The 14342-nt window shown below is 43.6% G+C and overlaps 1 protein-coding gene and 1 long non-coding RNA gene across 2 annotated transcripts in view; one reads left to right on the top strand and one right to left on the bottom strand.

The window, feature by feature from the left end:
* kcnh5b (potassium voltage-gated channel, subfamily H (eag-related), member 5b) overlaps positions 1–14342 on the top strand; it is a 1142829-nt gene that overhangs the window by 1030020 nt on the left and 98467 nt on the right. The gene's annotated exons all lie outside the window — the stretch shown is intronic.
* Positions 8021–10648, bottom strand: LOC123978935. Its single transcript, XR_006827087.1, has 4 exons — positions 9779–10648; positions 8661–9476; positions 8364–8574; positions 8021–8243 (listed from the first exon to the last, which is right to left on the bottom strand). It is a non-coding gene; the product is annotated as an uncharacterized LOC123978935 (long non-coding RNA).

Genomic DNA, 14342 nt, shown 5'->3' with positions numbered 1-14342 from the left:
GGGGGGGGGGGGATGGAGCTGGAGGGAAGGAGAAGTGGGTGAGAATAAAAAGGAAGGATAATAGAAATAATGAAAAAGGAGACAGGAAAAGAGGAGGAGGTGGGATAGAAGGAAGGAAAAGATGGGGGCACAAAGAGAAGGAAGTAGCTCGGAGTGTTGAGATGCCCTGATTAGTTTGGAAAGCAAGCACTGAAGAGAGAGAGAAACACACTCTCAGAAACAACTGGATGATGAAGGAGTGGAAAGAGAGAGAGAGAGAGCTCTATATTGTCTTGGCTGTTCCTGTGGGAGGCTGCACTGTGTGTGGTCTCTCTCTGACAGCAGCAACAGCGAGGCGATTAGTCCACTAATCCATAAAGAGCCATCTTGCTCTTTCGCTTTTTCTCCCTTTTTCCTCCATATCCCATTCTATCCCTCTTTCTCTCTCTCTGATTTCTCCCCTTTTCCATCTCACCTTTCACTTTCTCTGAAGCCCTCTCACTATTCCTCCCACCCTCTTTTACGCAACATTCCCATATTATATCTGCTTGCCAAGCCCCTGTCTCTCTCTCTCTCTCTTCCTCTGACTCATCAGGGTCAGGATAAGTCTGTGGACATCAAGTTGTCCAATTCTGGAGACAGTCTAGCCCTGAAATCAGATCTATTACTTCCTCACCTCCTCCTCCGAGGTCAAGTTTTCTGTCCCGTTTGTGGTTTGTTAGTTTGCGGGATAAACTACCAGTCAGATTTCAGTACAATTTAGTAGAAAATTCAGTCATGGGCTAAAGAAAAACTTGCTTGGAGACAGCAACACCATGGTACCACTTCTAAACTTTAAAAGGTTTTCCACCACTCTTTCTCCACAGAATTTTAAAGAGGTCATATTCTGCTTTTGGCTTTTTCCCTCTCCTTTATTGAGTTATCTACCTTCCAGCCCAAAGGGAGTTCCCATCTCCCACAGAAAACTCTGCTCTGAACTGCCTGAAAACAGCTCGTCTTTAGTCTAGCTGTTTCCCTTTCATCCCTGTGACGACACAGTAAAATGTGCGTCATAACGCACATCGCCAAGCGGCTACTCCGACACGCCCTCAAAAACAGCGGTGGAAAAACAGTGAGCTGCAGCACACAGCTCTCCTCTCCCTTCCAAACACTAGCTACCCTCCAGGCAGGCAGTGGACATAAAGTTGTTCCTGTGATGTAGAGACAGAGCTCAGTTAAAACTTTATGGATGAAAGATACTTTGGTTACAGATTAATAACTCGCCACTCTGAAACTCTTGCTTCAGTCCATGTTGCTAAGCTGGTCGGCAACATGTACAGCCGAACCGACGCCGTGTTTATGGGCTTCTCACAACCCGCCCTTCTCTAATTCTGATTGGCTAGTAGTCTTTAACTAGGAACTGCAGATGTGCAACTCCCAACAAAGATCTTGTAGAGGTAAGATGTATCACTCCATAGCTAAAACCAAGGGTTCAACACACAAGGTGAAAAGAGGAGCTGTAGCAATGTGCAGTATGACAAAAATATATTGTTTTTTGAAAATGACACCATGTAAACCTGTTCTGGTACAACCCCTAAATAAGATTTTGAACCTGGAAATGAGCAGAATACCTCCTCTTTAGAAGACGTTTTTTAAATTCCACACTGTTTCTCTAAAAGTTGTTTTTCAAATTCCTTGAATGTTTGGACTTTTGCTACTTCTTGATTGCAGCCAAAGTTGCATGACATGCACATGTAAACTCTGTGAATCCTGCAAAATTGGATGGTGTTTCACCTGCTGGTAGCTCGACAGCAAGATGGTATTTATTGAGGGCCTAGCTGCAGAGATGTAGATAGTTTTAAATATTTAGGAATGATTCTAGACACCAACTTCATTTTTTATGAACACTCAGGCTGCAAAGATAGTTTCTTTTAAGGAAATTCAATAGCTTTGATGTGAGCAAAGAAATCCTGAGGTTGGTTTACACTAGTCCAGTGGAAAGTACTGGTATGGAAAAGTAGGGCCTAGGAGTAAAAGCGAGGCCACAAAAACAAGATTATACAGATCCCACAAAGACAGTTGGTCGAGATGTCGCCACACAAACCAGGAGTAAAGCCACATTAACAGTTTAGGACCCATCACATCCTTTTTTGTATCCATAGCAAAGAGAAACGATTATTTATTCATTAATAGTCACCAAAGTCATCTCTTTTAATCAAATTTGCATGACCGCTGCTGTCTTCATGATGTTTATTTATGATATGTATTTATTGTTGTTATCGCAGCGCTTTCAGCCCAAACCTTTTGTTAATACAAGTCCATTTATTTATTGTTTTTATATGATGTATTCTCACTGATGGCAGAGGGAAGGATGGCAACAAAGTGTTTTAAGTGTGTGAGAGTGGACAATAAGTTCCATGAAAAGGCCAAAACCCAACCCTGAGGGTAGCTCCACTGAAGACATTAATCTTTACTCACAAATATATAGTTTAATTTTGGAAAAAGGTTAGATTACCTATAACAGCTGCTCACTGTAGTTTTTAGCAAATGTTACACAAACAGGAAGAAATGGTGCATTAGTTGGGGACTATTTTCAGCGGCGGATGAATCCACATTCCTAGTGAGTATTTCGGGCAGCAGGATGGTGTATATTGGACTGAGTGATGAAGTAACATGTCACCCAGTGCAGCAGTGAGGCTCACTGATGTGTTTTTGGGCAGCTCTATGGCTCAGAGGAAGACGACAAGACTGTGATACACACAGCCTTAACATATTGGATTGGTCGGGATCGGCCAACGCTGAAAGTTGTGTAGTCTGCACAAGCCTTAAGAGTGTTTTTATGCACGCACAAAATGAGACGTTTAAGAAGAACCTTTAAGGTTTAACTTGTATTTAATGGAAATGGCTCTGGTGAATGCATTTAAACATACATGCCTGCAAATGTTTAGTTGTTTGGTATTCTTTATTTGTTTTGGGGTATCTGATCTGCTTGAACTGTGTCTCTTTTTTCCCCCCAAAACTTTATCTCCAACGTATTCCGAGCACGTTTTCTGTTTTTAGGCAGTACCCTGCTTTACATTCATACTCATCCTCACATTTACTTCTGGGAGCTACAAGTACAGTTTTCTGTAGTTGGACACTCAGCACCACACTTCAGATTTTGAGCAGTGTTATTTGTTTACTTAGTCCACCCACATTCCCAGCTCGGCCAGGGACCCGTGACTTGCAATTGCCATTCTTACTTTGAGAACTTTGTGTCAGTTTGCTTTGTGCCTTTTATACTCTAAGTGCTTGCTTGGTTGTGAATTTCCCGACTGTATCTGCATTCATCGCTCTGTCCTCTGGAGGTTGCATTACCATTCACGGTCTCATAGTCTCTTATTCTCTTTAATTACAATGCCATTCTCTCCTCAGCAGCTTTAGAAAGTCACGCTGTTGTTCGTAACTGAATGCTAAACATGGCGGAGTGTGCACGCTGGGCACCTTGGCACACTGAATAATAAATGTAAACGTAGGAGTATAATTTTCCTGCTTTCCTTGCAGTGTTTTCACCACAAGGTCTTTGAGCAAAGTGGTTTGCCAAACACGGATCTTGTCAGCGAGATGCTGCGAGCAAAGTAGAGGACACGCACTCAGATGTTATTCACTCTACAAATCTACTTTTCTTTCCTGTTGCATGTGCAGCCAATGCAATTGTGGAAGAGAAATGGTGTTCAGCGTCATATTGCCTCGAGATAAACCATAGAAAGCAAATATAACTAGTCTAATTATGTGCTTATTTGTCAAAAATGTTATAAACACTACCAAGCCAGCAGGCTCTGGTTCTGTCTGTGTTTATATAAGCCGAGCCAGTCTTTGCTGGAGTTTAGAGGACACAACAAGCTCAAAGTATCCCACAATCCATTGTATTGTGAGCAGTCAATGCAGCATTCAGACACTGCTGGCAGTGTCTGGTAAAGACTGGAGATGGTATGGGACCACATCATATTTATTTAAGCTTTTAGGTTGAGGTGGCCATCAGTCACTGGCATTACATTCGAAAGATCCAGCCCCTGAACCAGGATGCGGCTCAACCCTTGGTTATTCGTGGTTGCCTTTCTAAAAGTATGCATCAAACCTTGAATTCATTCATTCATGCTCTGTAAAATTGTTACGCAATACATTTATATAGCTCTTTTAAAACATAGTAGGATGCCTGCCAGGCCATCAGGAGCAATTGAGGTTTAGTTTTTCTGCTCAAGGACACTTGGACACGAGGAGTCAGGAACCAAACCACCAGCCCTGTGATTAGGTGACCATCATTTGCATTGCACTTTCATAAAGTTGGGGAAATTATGTTATTGTGAGCCAGGATCAAGGGTGAAGACGTTTTGGAGACTGATGAAGACTTAACATAGCATGGTTTATTGAGCCCGGCCTTATAGACCCTAGAATGGGTCAAGCTTACAAAACCCCAGATCTTATATTACCCATAATGCAACTCGATTTTCTTTTGTCATATTCTCACTGCCTGGTAAAAAGCCCACATCTTTCAAACACTGCACCCAAAGCAGAATGTCTGTGATGAATTTGTTATTTCCAAGTTTAAGCTCAGATACTCAATCCTCACTTAAGTGATTAGCTCAGGCTTCACAAAGCTCCTCTAGAGCCATAAAATATATTTTCACAGGCTCAGAACAACTTCAGTTGGTGTTGTAGTTGTGAGAAAAGTAGGTTTGTTAAGGCATTTAAGCCCCAACTGAGGAAGATCTGTGCATGTTAATACTCGTTGTTAGATTCAGACAACTTATAGGATCCTTCTTGTTTCTTTAAAATCCCATTTCCCGTAAGGATTGACTGGCACGACCGTTAATGAACCCTTTCTGCTGCGCTCACAGCTCTCTCTGACACCCTGACATGCTGATCTGACCACGGCAGGAAATTAACTGGCCCCAGATCACACTCTGTTACCGGTTACTCTGTTACCTGTCAAATACTGTGATTCCCAGACAAGAGAAAAGATATCAGCTATCAGGTGGATGGCTAGATGGGCAGATAGATGTCCGCTCTGTCTCCGCAGGCTGGGTGAAGGCTGTCAGGAAAGTCTTTTAGCCAGACGTTTACCAGCAGAGAGATGATGAACCTCAGTCCTCTTTCACCCTGACCTGCCTCGCTTAACTTGTTCACATGGCAACCGCAGAAAGAGCAAGAGCGCACGCTGTGAGAGTATATTGCCACTGTCGAATGAAAACTTTGTGACTTCTATTTTGGGGAGTTTGTTATTACATCAGTTGAAGGAGCACATAACTGGAGAGATTCTTGCAACTGTTGGCCTTATTAGTTATGAAAATACATAACGGTGTTGATGAAATTAAAGTTGAAAAATGCATGAAAACAGTGTGGATTTTCTAAGTTAACTTGTTTTCAACATGCACCCCTGTCCAGGAAAAACGCCTAATATAACAAACCCAAAATAAATCAGGAATAACCCCTCAACCATTTGGCCTAGATGCTTAATTCTGGTCTCCTTTGAAAGGTCAGCAGATCCTTTGTAAATTAACTTTAATATTTATTTTACGATGACAGAGTAAATGGAGATGCAATAAAGAAAAAATAGGATAATTTCATACTCTCCTGGTAAAAAAGCTATATTTTAATGCAATAAACCATCAAAACCATCATAAGATAGATTATAATGCAACTGAATATATTTTAATACACCTGGAATGCAGTTGTAACTGTAAATATGATGAAAATAAACAAAAATACAACAGTTATCATACAATATTTTCAAAATATACCAGGCGATTGTCCATGTTTTGGCAATATTCACTGTTTAAATGTTGACTTTTATTGGGAGTTATCTTTAAAACACTAATTATGTCCATACAACCACGTTTCAAATAACATAACATTGAAATATTGATAAAAACAGTGAATATTCATCGACATTCCTGTCACCAAAAGCACACTCATGCTTTACAGACCTATAGCTTGACACCGGAACATCCCACAGTGATGGGGGGGGGCATTAATCGATCCGGCCTGAGCAAAACTTTCATTTGATACCCTGGATGTCTATGTAGCTCCTACAGGTCGGCCAGCAAATAGCAAAAAAGACTGTGTTCGAAAGCGACACTTCCCCTGCTCTGAAAAAAGGCGAGAGAGGTATTGCAATAATCAAGATGCATAATCATAGCAACAAATCAGCTGATTTTTGTACTTAAAACGACATACAAGGCAAAAGTAAGTCAGCGGTTTTGACGATCGGTACCGGGGGCATCTGTGTTCATTAAAACTTTTTTTGTCCAGACAAGTGACAATGGAAAAGGAAAAAGTGTTTGCCCCCTTCCTGATTTCTTATTTTTTTGCACGTTTGTCACACTGAAATGTTTCAGATCATCAAACAAATATTAGACAAAGATAACACAAGTAAACACAAAATGCAGTTTTTAAATGAAGGTTTTTATTATTAAAGGAGACCTATTATGCTTTTCCACATTTTATGACTTATCTACAATGTTACAATGTTGGATGTTCATGTTAAACATGGCCAAAGCTTCAAAAAATGAAGATAAATCATTTAAAAGAAATCCCTGTCAGCAAAAACCTCAGGTTTCCTCCTGTTCTGAACGCTCTGTAGCTGTGTCTCAATTCAGGGACCGCATCCTTCGAAGGCTGCATTTGAAGACCGAATACGTCACTGTCGATGCGACTAGGCTGTCCCATTTCGAAGGCTCCTTCAAATGCGGCCTTCTTTTCGTCCCTCCGGATTTTACCTATAAATGTAAGTATTGGATTTCAACTCACTTCAAAAGTCAACTACACAAATGTAAAATTAACAAGAGGCATAAAAGCGCAATGTGTCGTTTAAAGAATAGTTTTGTGGAAGAAGTTAACGTGAGTTAAGTGATCAACTGGCCAGCTAACGTTACCTGAGGTTATTGATGTGTTAACCTGTTGAAAACAGACACCCGTTAGTCAACAGGTTAACGTTAAGTTAAACTCAGCTGGGCAAGTTACAACCTAAAAAATAAAGCCTTTAACGTCTTCACTTCTCACTCGAAGAGGTTCAGAGTCAGACCTGCGTCTTACCAAGATTGTCGCGATATTATACATCAATTATACTTCATATTATGTACTTGACAATAACGTTACCACGTAATTTAACGTTAGACGGGTTGTGAACCCTGCTTGGTTTTCAGACAGTTAATGGTAGTAACGGTTACAAAAAGCTTGGGATATAGTACATGGTTAATGTAACTATGTTATTTTGCGATTTATGCTGCTTACTGTTTGGTGATGTGATGCAAAAAACTTACTTGAACATGTCGTTTTGTTGTAGACAGCAAGGAGCAAACTGCCCTGTTCATTAAACTGAGGGGGGAGAGCGATCACCTCTTCACCGGGGCAAAAATTTCTGCCAACGTGGCTTGGAGGTAATTAAAGTATCAATAGCCCTTTTGAAATATCTGCATTTAATCATCTTGTACTTAAAGTTACAGTTAAATGAGCCCCCATCCTATACAAAGCCTGTAACAATAAGACAACTAGTAGATGGGCAGCCCTTTGTTGTGTTTTTGTGTCTCTGTCCTGCCCTGGCACCTTTTCCAGTCTTCACAAAATTGCTATTTCTGTTGATTAGGACAATTTTGGAGAAAATGGGCCTGTCATGCACGTTAATAAACACCGTTGCTGAAATTTGTTTTTCTGCTGTTGTTATTTACCATGATTGATTTCCTGTGCCTTAGGATTGCAAGTGTCCAGGGTCAGGAGAGGGTGTAGGGGGGGAAGCCCACTGCTGCAACTTGGCCCTGGTTTGTCCTCATGGATGAGGTGTTGGGACAGAGGCATTCCACCACCCCACCTGTCGTAATTGCCTCTATCCCGGAGGACACACCAGGGCCAAGTAGTGCAGTGGGTGACCAGGAGGAGGAGGAGGAAGAGGAGGAGGAGGAGAGCCAGCTGAGAAAGAGAAAGAGGGACAGAAAGGAAGGACATGAGGCTGCAGAGAGAGGCAGAGGAGAGGAGAGCACAGAGACTTGCCAAAAAATAAATCCTTAAATAATTATATATGTATATATATATATTTTTCACATTTACAACATTTATTCTGCTGAGCAGGGAAACCCTGGTGATGCTGCTGGACCTGGATGGGCTGCCACAATAAAGACCCTGGTCAGCAGGACATCATCTGGGGTGGTCTCCAGAGTGTGTTGCAGGTGTCTCTCCACTGTCCACCGCGTCGTCCATCAGTGGGTTTGCAGGGCTGGTTCAATCGACGGCTGCCATGTCACTAAGATGTTCTAGTAAGAGGCAAGAATAATAAGCTGTGCACACAAAATACTAATTCACAATCTAATTTGGACAAAATAGGCAACAGGCAAAATTGTTAGGATATGAATAGGAATTTACTGATCTTTTACTTGCTTGTTAAAAATATTGCTGGTCAGGGGGCACCTCCTCCAGGGCAGACACCTCTGCAGACAGCTGGTCACGCCAGGAAACACCGCTGACCGTCTCCAAACCGTTCTCCCCCTCATCCTCTGCCTCGTCCTCCTCATGCTCCTCCTCTGGGGCCACAATGTCACCAGCCCCAAGGCAGATGTTGTGGAGGATGGCTCATGCTGTTATGACCTGAAATGGTTAAAAATATATTAAATTTTTTTTTGACAAATCAGTCTGTTGATTTACTCATTAGTATAATTTAAAAAAATACTCACTCGAAGTACAAAGGTGTGGTGCGCTGGAGGCGATTGCAGGAAGATGGCCCGGAACCTGGTCTTCACGCTCTATGGTCACGCTCTATAATGGAGCGTGCCCTGGAGTGATGGCTGTTGAAGCGCTGGGCTCCCACACCTTGTATTGGCCTCTTGTAGGGAGTGATGAGGGGGGGGAGTGGGTGTTGGAGGCACGGGTACCCTCCGTCTGCAAGGATGAAATGCCCTGGAGGAGGGTAGAGTGAACTCCTGTACAGTGGGCTGTAGCGGAGCACTCTGGAGTCGTGGACCGACCCAGGCCGGCCCACGTAGGTGTCAATGAAGCGGCCCTGATGGTCACAGACAGCCTGCAGGATGATGGATGGAAACAGTTTCCTTTTCCTGTAGCACTGACCATCAGGGCCGCTCGGTGGCTTGATGCGGACATGGCAGCCGTCGATTTCTCCAGCTGCTTTAAAAAAGGCTCTGTGTCCTACCAGCCCAGCAAACACACGGGATATCAGTTGTAACTCAACCTGGGTCTTCGGTAGGTGTATGACCTTGTGGCAAATGGCCACCACCTCCTCAGTGACTCTGTGGACGAAGCGGTGGACAGTGGATCGAGGCATTGCAAACACTCTGGAGACCACCCTGTACGATGCCCTACTTGCCAGCCAGAAGAGAAACACCAGGGTCTCAATCGTGGCACCCCATCTGTGTCTCAGTCGCACTCCCAGGGCCTCCCTGCTCAACCGGAAATCCAGCCGTGTGTCCTGCTGGCTAAAAAACCCTGTCCAGCACAGGCACACTCAAATTTATCCTGCAGTACAGGGGCCGGGGCTGGTTTAGGGATACAAGGAGAAGAACAACTGTTATGAAATGTAGAGAGCTTAGTTAGATAAGGCTTGTATATCTAACTACTCAACTTGCTTTAGCTGATCAATGACAAAAACACTGTCAATATTTTAATATTAAAGTAAGGTTAGGTTTTCTTTAAATATGAAATTATGTTGTTAAAGTGAAATGGCAGTAGCAATAAACTACATTAACTGTGGTTAACATCACTGTTAGCTTTAGGAAGCCTATAATACCTAAATACATATAAAATGTAACGTTTCTTAGTTCCTTTCCCCCGTATTTACCTGGCCAGGGTCCTCTCTCAGCCTGAGATACATCATGCGGGGGCGCCGGGGGTGAAGTACCTCTAGTTCCTCTATTAAGTGGTAAAATATTAAAATTAAAATATTAGTCTCCATGCCAGTGGACCGTAGCTGTGAAGGTTGCTAGGCGACAGGAGTGGCACCTCCCCACGCATGGGTAAGGGCGGGGTCAGTTGATGGTGCAATAGTTTGATCTTTGAATCATGCAAAGCTGCCATACAGGAGTCACAGAACTATAATATAGGTCTGGAAAAGCAGTTTGATAGGTCTCCTTTAAAGGGGGGGAAAAAAACAAACCTACATGGCCCTGTGTGAAAAGTGATTTAAACCTAATAACTGGTTGGGCCACGCTTAGCAGCAACAACTGCAATCATGCGTTTGTTTTGTTTTTGTGTGGCTTAACATCGTTTTTGGCTGTAATTCCCGGAGCTCTTTCACCAGAGATGAGCTCATGAACATCAGGGGAACAACACCAGCAGATTTATAAACGAGCTGAGGTAAATTTGCCGGGTCATTCGTGCGTTTCCAACAGCGAGGACTCCGCACACCGCTACAGTCATTATTTCTCTCCAACGTGCGCCCACTGTGCAACAAACTAGACAAACTTCAGCTACTGCTGGGGAAAAACAGAGACTTTTATTCATCTTCTGTTCTGTGCTTCACGGAGACGTGGCTGTGTGGATCAATACTGGACTCACGCTGCAGCTGGCTGGATTCCAACTCAACAGAGTGGACGGCGACAGTGTTTTCTGGCAAAACAAAAGGTGGAGGTATCTGTTTTTATATTAACAATGGCTGGTGTACTGACGTGACAGTGATTCACCAGCACTGTTCTCCTGATCTGGAATTTTTTATCATTACCTGTAAACCCTTTTACTCCCTCCGCGAGTTTGCTTCATTCACTCTGGTTGGTGTTTCCACCGCAGGCCAACGTGCACGACGCACAGCGCATGCTTGCCGACCGGATACTGTGTGTGGAGCAGACAAACCCGGACTCCCTTGTTATTGTTCTTGGTGACTTTAAAAGCTCCTGCAGACTACATGACTTTCACCGTCGACCAATGGCCGTGCCATTCACACTACACAAGTCTTTGTGGCGTTCACACTACGTGACTGAGGGTCACACAGCTGACAGCGGCTGTCTCCAAACCACGTTTTTTCAAGAAAACACACGTGAAATGGGAAATGACGCGAACCTCCACACGAAACAGCTGTTGTTTGTTATAACGCCGGGCCCACACAGGCGGCGTGTGTGCCGCGTGACGGCTGCACCGCAGTATTGACCCGGACGTCTCAACTCACACTGGAAGCGTTTCAGCAGCGGAGCATTTAGCCTTCCCCACCTTGTTGAATTGTTTGTTTTTTTGTGTGCTTCTGCTACCTATCACAGCTGGTTTGCCTGCCCGATTTTGCTGAATTGTTTAGATTTAGTTGATTTGGTAAGTTGTCCTTGATTTTTGTGCTTTTACCATGGGTGAGAAGTCTGTTTTAAATGTGTTTATTGTTGATATACGATACGGTTCACAGAGCTGTGAACACATCTGTGATCGGTAGCAGAAGCACACAAAATGACAAATAAATGACAAGTCAACAACGTGGGTCAGGCTAAACACTCCACTGTTGAAACGCTTCCAGTGTGAGTAGACGCAGGGCTAAGGAGGGGTCAAAACAGTGGCACAGCCGTAACGCAGCACACAATCGTGTAGTGTGAACTAGGCTTAACAGGGGAACCCTCAGCCAAGAACTCCCCAAACAAAGACAGTTTATAAAGTGTCCAACCAGAGAAGATTACATTTGGGATCACTGCTACATCACAGTAAGCAATGCCTATCACGCCGTCCCCCCGCTGCACTGGGTTACTCCGATCACGTCATGGTCCTCCTGATTCCTGCATACAGGCAGAAATTAAAGCTCTGCAAGCCTGTGGTGAGGACATTAAAGAAAAGGACCGGTGAAGCTGTCGAGGATCTTCAGCCGTGTTTGGACTGCACTGACTGGGATGTTTTCAGGACTGCTACCAACAGTCTGGATGAGTTTACAGAGGCTGTGACGTCCTACATCAGTTTCCTGTGAGGACAGCTGTGTACAAACATGGACCAGGGTGAGTTATAACAATGACAAACCCTGGTTCACGGCTAAGGTCTAACAGCTAAAGTTGTAAAAGGAGAAGGCATATAGGAGTGGAGACAGGGCCGGGTACAGGGCGTCAAAGTACAGGTTTAGCAAGTGGGTGCGATATGCTAAACTACTGTACTCAGAGAGGATAAAGGACCAGTTCTCTGCAAACGACGGCACTTCTGTCTGGAGGGGATTCAGACCGATCACAAATTACAAACCAAAGCCCCCCACTCCATCAGACGACTCTTGCCTCTCTCAAATGAGCTGAACCAGTTCTACTGCTGCTTCAAGAGACAATCGGACACCATCCCCCGTGACTCCTCCACTCGGCTCCAGTCCCAGCCCACCATCCTCTCCTCCTCCTCTTCAAAGGGGGCCAGCTCCACCCTCTCCCCCTCTTTCTCAGTCTCAGAGAGGGATGTCAACAGACTGTTCAGGAGGCAAAACCCCCGCAAAGCAGCTGGGCCGGACTCTTGGATGAGTTTTTGCTGCACTCTTTTTTTTTTTTTGGTCGGCCACTCCAGGGAAGGTTCACCACTGTTCCATGTTTTCGCCATTTGACTCTCACTGTGGTTCGCTGGAGTCCCAAACCTTTAGAAATGGCTTTGTGACCTTTTCCAGACTGATAAATCTCAATTACTCTGTTTCTCATTTGTTCCTGATTTTCTTTGGATCGCTGCATGATCGCTGGTCTACTTCACTTTGTCAGGCAGATCCTATTTAAGTGATTTCATGATTGAGAACAGGTGTGGCAGTAATCAGGCCTGGGTTTGGCAAGAGAAATTGAACTCAGCTTTCCAAAGATGTGATAAATCACAGATGATTTATTTTTTAACAGGGGGGCAATCACTTTTTCACACATGGCCATGTAGGTTTGGATCTGAATTGACACGCTTGAATTACTGCCACACATTGCCTTATTGCTCTTGCAACAGCACTATATAAAAAGTGGTATGTGTTGTTTCAGGTATCAGCAAGACGATTAAATGTGATCCAGGAAGTCCAGTTTGAGTGATATGATATAGTTATCTTCTGATCCTTAGTTGCCACTCTGTATGATGTTGGCCAACCCCATGACATTGAAAATATTGAGCCAGCTGCTGGGTACATTTATATATGTTTTTTATATTTGAAGCAGTGCTATTGTCAGTTGCCATTAGAGGGTAGGTCCACTGCAAATCAATACAACATTATTCTGAGTGGGAGGAGTCTCTTTTTAAAATGTCCCCATCCACAAAACCAGAGGGCTCAAAGACTGGTATTGAAAGGATCTGAATCATATGCTACAACCTTCACACTCTAAAGATCCCAACCAAGTTCAAACACCTGCGGGAGGATCTGGACTGGTATCTCTCCACCACCATCATCACAACACCAAATGAAGGACTATCTTTTGGAAGAGTAGGTATACATGCCTCCAGTAAAGTTTGCATTTATTCATTTAGCTGACGCTTTTATCCAAAGCGACTTACTACTTGCTATATATGTCAGACGTCGCACGCCTCTGGAGCAACGAGGGGTTAAGTGTCTTGCTCAGGGACACATTGGTGTCTCACAGTGGATTCAAACCAAAGGCATGTGTCTTATCCACTGCTCCATCACCACCCCTGAGATTTTAGAGAATTACTGTGAGGGAGCATTGAATCTGGTCTGGTGGTTTGTGGTGGATTAACACCTTACTAGACCTTACCTTCTCTGCATATGCACTGTTGTTTAAGTATCTGCTGTGTTTTTATACCGGTGCATATTTGCAGATTAGTGCACAGTATGTGTCTGTATGGATTATTGTATCTGCGTGTGTGTGTGTGTGTGAGAAGATGCTTGTGGATATACAGTATGTGTGAATATTATTTATATATTATTATTATTATTATTATTTAAGCACACTGATTGTCACTTTTGTTAGTGTAGGGTTTAAACCCCCCCCCCCCCCCCCCCCCCCCCCACTAAAAACATTACCAGCGATGAATTTCGCAACATTACACTCAGCCATAAATAATTAATATCAGCTTCATCTATTTTATGTGTGCTGTGTAAATCACCCGGGGGTTCGGGTGTGTAGTGATTCACACACCATTTCCATAATTATCGCCCGTTGTAATCATCCTCACGGTGAATCTCTTCCCCGCTCATTCGTTTATGAACCCAATCTCCCATTCGTTCCCACAGTGAAAAGCCTCTAAAGGAGGCAATCACTCCTATTTTTATTATAATTTTTTAATTTCTGCGCTCGTAATTTATGCCGGAGCCAAAAGTGTGGAGCCTGCAGTCAGACGAGTAGCATGGGGATAATTGAATCAAGCAGGTGCCAGGATTGATAGATTGGTCCTCCTCAAGTATAATTGCTGACAGTGGAGAAAATTGGGCCAAGCTGTGATTACCACGAGTCCCACGGCGTGTGAGCTGTGATAGTCCCTCTGACTCACCT

Source organism: Micropterus dolomieu, linkage group LG11, assembly GCF_021292245.1.
Source record: "Micropterus dolomieu isolate WLL.071019.BEF.003 ecotype Adirondacks linkage group LG11, ASM2129224v1, whole genome shotgun sequence".
In the NCBI taxonomy this organism is placed as follows: Eukaryota; Metazoa; Chordata; class Actinopteri; order Centrarchiformes; family Centrarchidae; genus Micropterus; species Micropterus dolomieu.
The sequence above is the reverse complement of the archived record's forward strand: the minus strand, read 5'-3'. Positions and strand labels throughout refer to the sequence as shown.